Source organism: Triticum aestivum, chromosome 2A (genome assembly GCF_018294505.1).
Source record: "Triticum aestivum cultivar Chinese Spring chromosome 2A, IWGSC CS RefSeq v2.1, whole genome shotgun sequence".
Taxonomy (NCBI): Eukaryota; Viridiplantae; Streptophyta; class Magnoliopsida; order Poales; family Poaceae; genus Triticum; species Triticum aestivum.
Window position 1 is genome coordinate 546,946,189 of NC_057797.1, and position 9,602 is coordinate 546,955,790.

Here is a 9,602-nt window from a genome sequence, read left to right on the forward strand (position 1 = left end):
CTGCTGTCCACGTTCAATCAGCCCTCCTGAGTCGTTAGTTGATGAGACCATTCTCAATCCATCTACTGCTGAGCCATCTAGCTTAGATAACCTGCCGTCGACTTCTGACAATGATGTCTTAATTACTGGTAGTCGATTCGTTGATCCGGGCAACCTAACTGTACTGGCCCGACACTCTGCCAAGCAAGAGGCTTTAGAAAGGCAGAAGGTGCGGTTTGACGTCTCTCACTACGCTCACCTGAATGTTAGTGATGTGTTGTCTGGATACCTCAGTCATGTGCATTCCAGCCGTGACTCGGAAATTGAGATGGTCAAGCAACTGCAACTGAAATATGAGGTACGTTCTCCGGCTTTCACTAGTGTACATATGCTCTGCTAGCCCCCAAGTCTCCGGGTTATGATGAACCTGAATGATCTGTAGACTTGTGATATAGGTTGATGCTATGTCTTTAGATTTTCCTTAAGTCCAGCATAAATTTCACCTGTAGTCCCCAAGGGCCGGCTCAATTTATCATAAAATAAGCCGGTACTTGACTTCATAACTGTCTTGAATCAGTCCAAACAAATAGTGTGATTCGGCTCAACATGAAAAACTTTCTTAATATCATGCATTAGCCCCCAAGTGCCAAGCATTGTTACTTGTAAAACACTTGGGACTTTAAACATAGAAGAGCCATTTTGCATTTAAAAATTGCTTTGGCAGACATTAGCCCCCAAGTGCCGAGTGGTGTTGTGTTGCAAAGCACTTGGGACTTTAATCATTAGAACTTTTATTGAAATAAACTTTAACACACCTGTGCATGTTTGTAGACCGCCCTAACTGAAGTGGGTCCTCAATTGACTGATGCAAAGACCCGGCTAGTGGATCAAGAGGCGGAGATAAAGAACGCTGACTCCAAACTCCAGTTGAGCCTCTCTGAAGCTGAAAAACTGAAGACCAGTTTTGACGCGGAGAAGAAATCCTGGGCCGATGAGAAAACCTTGCTGATACAGCGTGCCGAGACAGCGGAGGCGGCTCTCAAGGAGGTTACCATGGAGCTCACCGGCTTAAAAATCGTGTGTCTCAGATGGTCTCCGCAATCTTTGGTGATTCATTTGCATTAGTTACTTGCACTCTATTTTTACCAGAAATATAAGCCGCCTCCTTAACCTTTTTAAAATACTCATAGGTCCGCAGAGTAACAATCTGAGTCAAAACAGCGTGACAAAACTCAAGGCGGTTTACACCTTGGTGGAGCAACTGTATACTGGGGCTCAACGGGCGCTTGCTATTATCTCCCCAGCCAACCAAGGACCCAACCTCTTGAGTGAAGTTTTGAAGAAGCTATCTATTTTACCCACCAGATTCCAAGAGGTCAAGTGGTCTTGTGCAAGAGCCGGAGCCCTAACTGCCCTAAGTCGTTCCAAAGCCTGGGTGCCGGAACTAGACCCGGCTGACGTAGCCAAGGGGTATCCCCCTTTGAAGGAAGACGGGCCTTTGTTTGATCAAGATGACTTTGTTGCTTGTGTGAGGGGAGTTCATCCTCATGCTACCATCCTTGGCGAGGAAACCAACATTGATAAATATCAGCCGGATTTTGATGTTGATAATAAGAAGATGGCGACTCCCTCGTATAAAGTGACAGATCTTATCCCGCCGGTTCGCCAACACACCTTTGCCCTAGAAATTGACTCGGCTGGTCTAATTGACGATGAAGCTAAGTTCGTTGCTCTGAATGACTTTGATTGGTCCAAGCCCAGCTTCCAACCAGTGGAGGGAGGTGAACCGGCGAGGGAGGAGTCATAACTGTCCGAATAATCCGGCCAAGACTTAATGAACCGGCCTTAGCTTGACATCTGGTTAGGAGAGAAAACAATTTTAACCTTTTGGGCTCTCAATGCCTTGTAATAGGTTAGCTTGAAAACTGCATGTTTTGCTTATGTCGTCATGCATATGATGTTGCATATGATTGTTTTACCCGTCATGTCAATGTATGCATTATATCCTTTATCACATCTGTAGTGTTTAAATCTGTTCCTGTATGCAAAAGTGAAAAAACTGTCCTAGCGGTTTATCGCTGGACGGGTCAAAACACCCGATACAAAACTATGAAATTATCATAGTGGAATAATCAGGACCAGATGTAAAGATAAACAAGGCTGAAAAAGCCTTTGATTAACGAAAAACACAGATAAGTCTGCTTATGAACGATAATGTCATACCTATGTTCTTTGATTCTGAACTGCTGGCTTATATGACCCAGACAGTAAGGGCGATAACCCAATCGTTTTATAAGTCAATACTCCATATGCCCGATGACTGTTATACATTGGCAACTTATTGTCAAAGGATGAAGCCGGTTTAAATTGAAACCAATCTTATAGTTAGATTCGAGACAACAAAAAACCAATAAAACAAAAGAGTATCTTTCAAATAATGTAAATCAAGCGGTAAGAAAAATTTGGAGGCTTCTGATTCGAATACGATTAGTAAACCAGACCAAAGGGGTTAAGCTAGGATTCGAATACGATCATGTAGCCCCCAGTGGCTTTGGCGTTGCGCCGATCAAGAGGGTACCGACAACTATGTTCTCTTTTGTTCGAATACGACCTATGTTTGAACAGGAAGCCCCCAAATGACCTTGAGAGGTTTTTAACGACCCTGATTCGAATACGATCCAAGTTGGACCCAAAAGGGGTTAAGCTATGATTCAGGCACGATCAAGAAGCCCCCTAGTGAGTTTGGCTTTGCGCCGATCAAAAGGGTTACGACAGCTATGTTCTCTTTGGTTCGAATGTGACCTATGTTTGAACAGGAAGCCCCCCTGGTGACCATGAGGTTTAACGGCTAGATTCGAATACGATCATGAGCCGGATCAAAAGGGTTAAGCTAGATTCGAATACGATCAGCCCCCAACTACTCGTTTTGAATAATTAGAATGATAAAGATATATGATCAAAAAAGGACAGAGGTCCTGCTTTATTACTTATCATAATATATACAACATCAAAGTATGTACATTATGAGAGCCGGTGGCTCAAGTGTAGTAAGGCCGAAGATGAGCAATATTCCACGGCCGGCGGGTCTCCTCCTCCGACTTACGTGAGTCTTGGTGCTCTTGAACATCGATAAGGTAATATGACCCGTTGTTTAAGTTCTTGCTGACCACAAAGGGTCCTTCCCAAGGTGGGGATAGCTTGTGTGCATCAGACTTATCCTGGATGAGCCGGAGCACCAGGTCACCTTCTTGAAAGGTTTTGGACTTAACCCGATGGCTGTGATAACAGCGCAGGTCTTGCTGATAAATTGCTGATCGGGCTGCTGCCAAGTCTCGCTCCTCATCTAGTAAGTCAAGCGCATCCTGTCGGGCTTGCTCGTTATCAGCTTCAACGTAAGCTGCCACGCGGGGCGAGTCATCATGGATGTCACTAGGCAGAACTGCCTCCGCTCCATAAACCATGAAGAAAGGCGTATAACTCGTAGACCTGTTAGGAGTAGTATTGATCTTCCATATCACAGAGGGTAATTCTTCCACCCAACAACCTGGCGTCCGTTGTAAAGGGACCATAAGCCGTGGTTTTAGACCTTTCGGGATTTTCTGATTGGCTCTTTCAGCTTGACCATTGGATTGGGGTGAGCTACTGATGAAACATCAAGCCGGATATGCTCCCGTTGACAGAACTCTTCCATGTCTCCTTGGGACAAGTTGGTGCCATTGTCAGTGATAATGCTATGTGGAAAGCCAAAACGAAAGATCACCTTCTTCATGAATTGAACTGTCGTGGCCGCATCACACTTACTGACCGGCTCTGCCTCAACCCATTTTGTGAACTTGTCCACTGCCACCAAAAGGTGTGTCTTCTTATCTTTAGACCTTTTGAAAGGTCCAACCATGTCAAGCCCCCATACTGCAAACGGCCAAGTGATTGGAATCATCTGCAATTCCTGAGCCGGCACGTGCGCTCGTCGTGAAATTTTTTGACACCCATCGCACCTACTGACCAGATCCTCCGCATCAGCGTGAGCCGTTAGCCAGTAAAAACCATGACGAAAAGCTTTGGCCACAAGAGACTTTGAACTGGCATGATGGCCACAATCTCCTTCATGGATCTCACGAATAATTTCTTGACCTTCTTCAGGAGAGACACAACATTGAAACGCTCCGGTGACACTGCGATGATACAACTCACCATTGGAAATTGTCATTGACTTAGACCGCCGGGTTATCTGTCGAGCCAAGGTCTCATCCTCCGGCAACTCACCCCGGGTCATGTAAGCCAAATATGGCACTGTCCAATCTGGAATGACATGAAGAGCCGCCACCAATTGTGCTTCTGGGTCTGGAATAGCCAAGTCCTCTTCTGTAGGCAACTTGACAGAAGGGTTAGGCAGAACATCTAAAAAGGTGTTAGGCGGCATCGGCTTACGCTGAGATCCCAACCGGCTTAAAGCATCAGCCGCTTCATTCTTTTTGCGGTCAATGTGCTCCACCTGATAACCCTTGAAGTGTCCAGCAACAACGTCAACCTCACGGCGATAAGCCACCATGAGAGGGTCCTTGGAATCCCACTTGCCTGATACTTGCTGAGCCACCAGATCTGAGTCGCTGAGGCACCGTACACGGCTTAAACTCATCTCTCTAGCCATTCGAAGCCCATGGAGTAAGGCCTCATACTCAGCTGCATTGTTAGTACAAGGAAACATCAATCGCAACACATAACAAATTTTTCACCTCGAGGAGAAGTTAAAACAACTCCAGCCCTCGAGCCTTCCAATTGTCTGGACCCATCAAAATGAATCATCCAATATGTGTTGTCTGGCTTCTCTTCAGGTATCTGCAACTCCGTCCAATCGTTAATGAAGTCCACCGGTGCTTGAGATTTGATGGCAGTACGTGGCACATACTTTAAACCATGAGACCCAAGCTCAATGGCCCACTTGGCAACTTGTCCCGTGGCTTCTCTATTTTGAATAATATCTCCTAAAGGAACAGATCTAACCACAGTGATAGGATGACCCTGAAAATAATGCTTAAGCTTCCGGCTTGCCATGAACACCCCATAAACAAGCTTCTGCCAATGTGGATATCTCTGTTTGGACCCAATGAGCACTTCACTGACATAATAAACCGGCCGTTGAACCGGATGTTCCTTGACAGCCTCCTTGCGCTCGAAAACAATGGCCACACTGACAACACGTGCGTTAGCAGCCACATATAACAACAGTGGCTCCTTCTCAACCGGAGCAGCAAGGACCGGCGGTTCGAAGAGCTGTCGTTTCAGATCTTCAAAGGCAGAGTTAGCAGCGTCACTCCAGACAAAATCATCCATCTTCTTCATCATTTGATACAAAGGCATAGCCTTCTCACCCAACCGGCTTATGAACCGACTCAAAGCTGCAAGGCGACCCGCCAGCCGCTGAACGCCATTGATGCACGCCGGTTTAGCCAAAGATGTAATTGCCTTAATTTTTTCCGGGTTAGCCTCAATGCCTCTGTTAGACACCCAAAAGCCCAAAAGCTTGCCAGCTAGGACTCCAAAAACGCACTTGGCCGGGTTAAGCATCATCTTGTAGACCCAGAGGTTATCAAAGGTTAATTTCCTTCAGATCAGCTACCAAGGTTTCCTTCTCTCTGGATTTCACCACTACATCGTCCACGTAAGCATGAACATTACGCCCAATCTGATTATGAAGGCAACTCTGTACACACCGCTGATAAGTTGCCTGGGCACTCTTAAGCCCAAAAGGCATAGACACATAGCAGAAGGCTCCAAATGGAGTAATGAAAGCCGTCTTCTCCTGGTCCTTAACTGCCATTTTGATCTGATGATAGCCAGAATAAGCAACTAAAAAGCTCAAACGCTCACAACCCGTCGTAGCATCAATGATTTGATCAATACGAGGGAGAGCAAAAGGATCAGCCGGACAAGCTTTGTTTAAATCTGTGTAATCCACACACATAGGCCAAGTGCCGTTCTTTTTGAGCACAAGCACCAGGTTAGCCAACCACTCTGGGTGAAAATCTTCAACAATAAACCCGACCGCCAAGAGTCGGGCCACCTCTTCTCCAATAGCCTTATGCCTTTCCTCCTTGAACCACTGAATAAACTGCCTGACCGGTTTAAACTTGGGTTCAATATTGAGAGTGTGCTCAGTGAGTTCTCTCGGTACAACCGGCATGTCAGAAGGCTTCCATGCAAAGATGTCCCGGTTCTCACAGATGAACTCGATGAGCGCGCTTTCCTATTTGGGATCCAAGTTAGCACTGATAATGAATTGTTTGGATGACTCGCCAGGCACAAAATCAATCATCTTGGTATCGTCAGCTGACTTAAATTTCAACGCCGGCTCATGCTCAGTAGTTGGCTTCTTCAAAGAGGTCATGTCCGCCGGGTCAACATTATCCTTGTAAAACTTCAATTCCTCTGTTGCACAAACAGATTCGGCGTAAGCAGCATCACCTTCTTCACATTCCAAGGCTATCTTCCAGCTTCCATGCACTGTGATAGTGCCCTTATAACCCGGCATCTTGAGTTGCAGATAAACATAACACGGTCGTGCCATGAATTTTGCATAAGCCGGCCGTCCAAACAGGGCGTGATACAGGCTTTTGATTTTGACCACTTCAAAAGTTAACTTCTCTGCCCTAGAATCATGCTCATCTCCAAAGGCTACTTCCAGCTCAATCTTACCAACTGGATATGTCGACTTACCAGGCACTACTCCATGGAAAACGGTGTTGGATGTCTTAAGACTTTTGTTAGTCAACCCCATGTGACGGAACGTCTCATAATAGAGAATGTTGATACTACTACCTCCATCCATGAGTACTTTAGTGAATTTGTATCCACCAACCCGAGGGGCCACCACCAAAGCCAAGTGACCCGGATTATCGACCCGGAGAGGGTGATCTTACCTACTCCACACAATAGGCTGCTCAGACCATCTCAAATAACGTGGAACCGCCGGTTCAACCGCATTCACAACTCTCTTATGAAGTTTCTGGTCCCTTTTGCATAAACTGGTGGTGAACATGTGGTACTGCCCACTGTTTAGTTGCTTTGGGTTACTCTGATACCCGGATTGCCACTGCTGTTGACTACCTTGGCCAGATTGCTAATTATAGCCGCCTTGATTGCCCCAAGGGCCCTGGCCATGAAAACCTCCACCACTTGAGCCGCCGCCCGGGCCATGGAAACCTCCACCGCCTGAGCCACTGCTAGGTCCATGTTACCGTCAAACATGTTAGAATTCTTGAAAGCCTTCATGATCGTACAGTCTTTCCATAGATGGGTGGCCGGCTTCTCCCGGGTGTCGTGTCTCGGGCAGGGTTCATTTAGCAATTGTTCGAGAGTGGGACCTGGCCCGCCTGACCGAGGAGGTGGCCTCCCCTTGCACCGTTGATTGTTTCCCTGTGCGTTGGTGTTAGCCACAAACTCTAGACTACCGTCAGCCTTACATTTATTGTTACCTCCTTGATTTGCCGGGTTATGCTGGTGACCCTTGCCGTTCTTCTTTCCCTTCCCTGTCTTCTCTTCATCAGACGCGGGATCCTTGGTACTATCAGAGTCGGCGTACTTGACCAAAGCATCCATCAGCTGGCCCATGTCATTACAATCACGCTTGAGCCGCCCTAGCTTCTGTTTCAGAGGTTCAAAACGGCAATTTTTCTCCAACATTAAGACCGTGGAGCCGGCATCCATCTTATCAGATGAATGTATTATTTCCTTCACCCGGCGCACCCAATGGGTCGTGGATTCACCTTCCTATTGCTTGCAATTAGTCAAATCCACAATCGACATGGGCTGCTTGAATGTATCTTTGAAGTTCTGAATGAACCGGGCTTTTAACTCTACCCATGAGCCGATGGAATTGGGTGGCAACCCCTTTAACCAAGTGCGAGCTGTTCCATCTAGCATCATAGTGAAGTACTTGGCCATTGCTGCTTCACTGACCTCCAACAATTCCATGGCCATCTCGTAACTTTCAATCCATGCCCCAGGCTGTAAGTCGGCTGTGTAATTAGGCACCTTGCGAGGCCCCTTAAAGTCCTTTGGTAAATGCTCATTATGCAAAGCTGACACACAAGGGACACCTCCTGTCCTTGTGGCACACCTGCTTCAATAGAGGTCATTGGATAAACCGGAAAAGCCTGGTGAGCCGCCTGCTCCGCTGCTTGTTGAACTGCCCGCTCAGCCTCTTGGCGGATCCTCTCCTGGTCCACCAAGTTAAGAGCTCCACCATGCGTCGGGTCATACCTGCGTGGCTGGTTATGACGCTGAGCATTTCTTGACATGGCCACTGAATCCATATGCCTGCTATAGCCTGGGCTCCGGCTTGGGCGAGGATTGAATGGATCCTGTCTCGACTATAAGAGTATGACTCCTGCTGTGCCAGAGCTGTCTGAAGAAGATCTCTGACCCTTCGCGTTTTGATCGCCGTCGGGGAATTGCCTTCCATTGGGAGAGCCGCCAGACATGTCGATGCAGCAATCAGATTCTCCAAAGGGCTAGAAAAATGACCTGGCGGTGTTGGTGTATGACGAGACGAAGCCGTATTCACCCGAGGGGGTTCCATAGCTCGCGGCTGGCCCAACGCCCTAGCCCTGGGTGTTGTAATCCGGTTGGCCTCCGGCGGGTTACTGGGACCAGCCCCGGGTGTGTGGAAGAGATTCCTAGGATCATAAGTCAGGGGCAGACGTGATTGAGTCTTCTGGTGCCTTCTCCTCATGACCTCGTTTGACGCGTTTAGATTCATCGAAAGCTGAAAAGCCTCTGATTGAAGCTATTGAGCCCGAGCGTCGAAAGCTGCCCATTCCGTAGCCATCCAGACGTCCTCTGCCGCCAAGTTTTCCTTGGCTTGAGCTACCTCCCCACATAACCGTGCCACCTCCACATCATGCTGAGCTTTGTTCGTCGGTTCAACCACGGTGGTCAGTAAGGTTGTCATCCTATCCATGAGATCCATCAGTACCTGAGCCGGCGGGCGTGCGGGGTCTCCTGACCTGGCTGCTCCTGACCCAGAGGTTATCGCTGCTGCAGCCGTAGAGTTTTGAACAGGATGCATACCATCCATGAAGATCCCAGCTCTGTTCGACGGCTCAAAGGGGTCTGGAATACTACTGCCATCGGAACAGCCCCCAAGCCCGCCATCCTGTAGTTGATACAATGAATCTGTCTCACCTGTGGACGACTCGCCGTCAGAGTGGATAGTCATCTCACCGCCATCCACAGATCCTTCAGAAAACTCCCCTTCATGGATGCAACCCACGAAGGCATGCCTCACGGCGGGCTGAGTCCGGGTGGGTCTCGCACGCTGAGCCGTCTTGATGAGGTCTGTGCAGATGTCCGGCTCAGGGCCCGGCTCGCCGATCCGGCCGATGAAGACATGGATTACGTAGAAGGGGACCCAGTACCCGTACTCAATTGATCCTGCGTCGTCGATGCAGAGTTTGTCGCGACGACTCTTGGTCATCTGGCCCACAGTGTATCCCTTGAGCCCTTCGAAGCTGCCCTTCAAGAACTCAAATCCACCGTGCGCTGGCCCCATGGTGGGCGCCAACTGTCGTGGAATTGTCATGGCAGATGTCCTAGTGAAAGGACTTAGTCGTGGAGCCATCGCA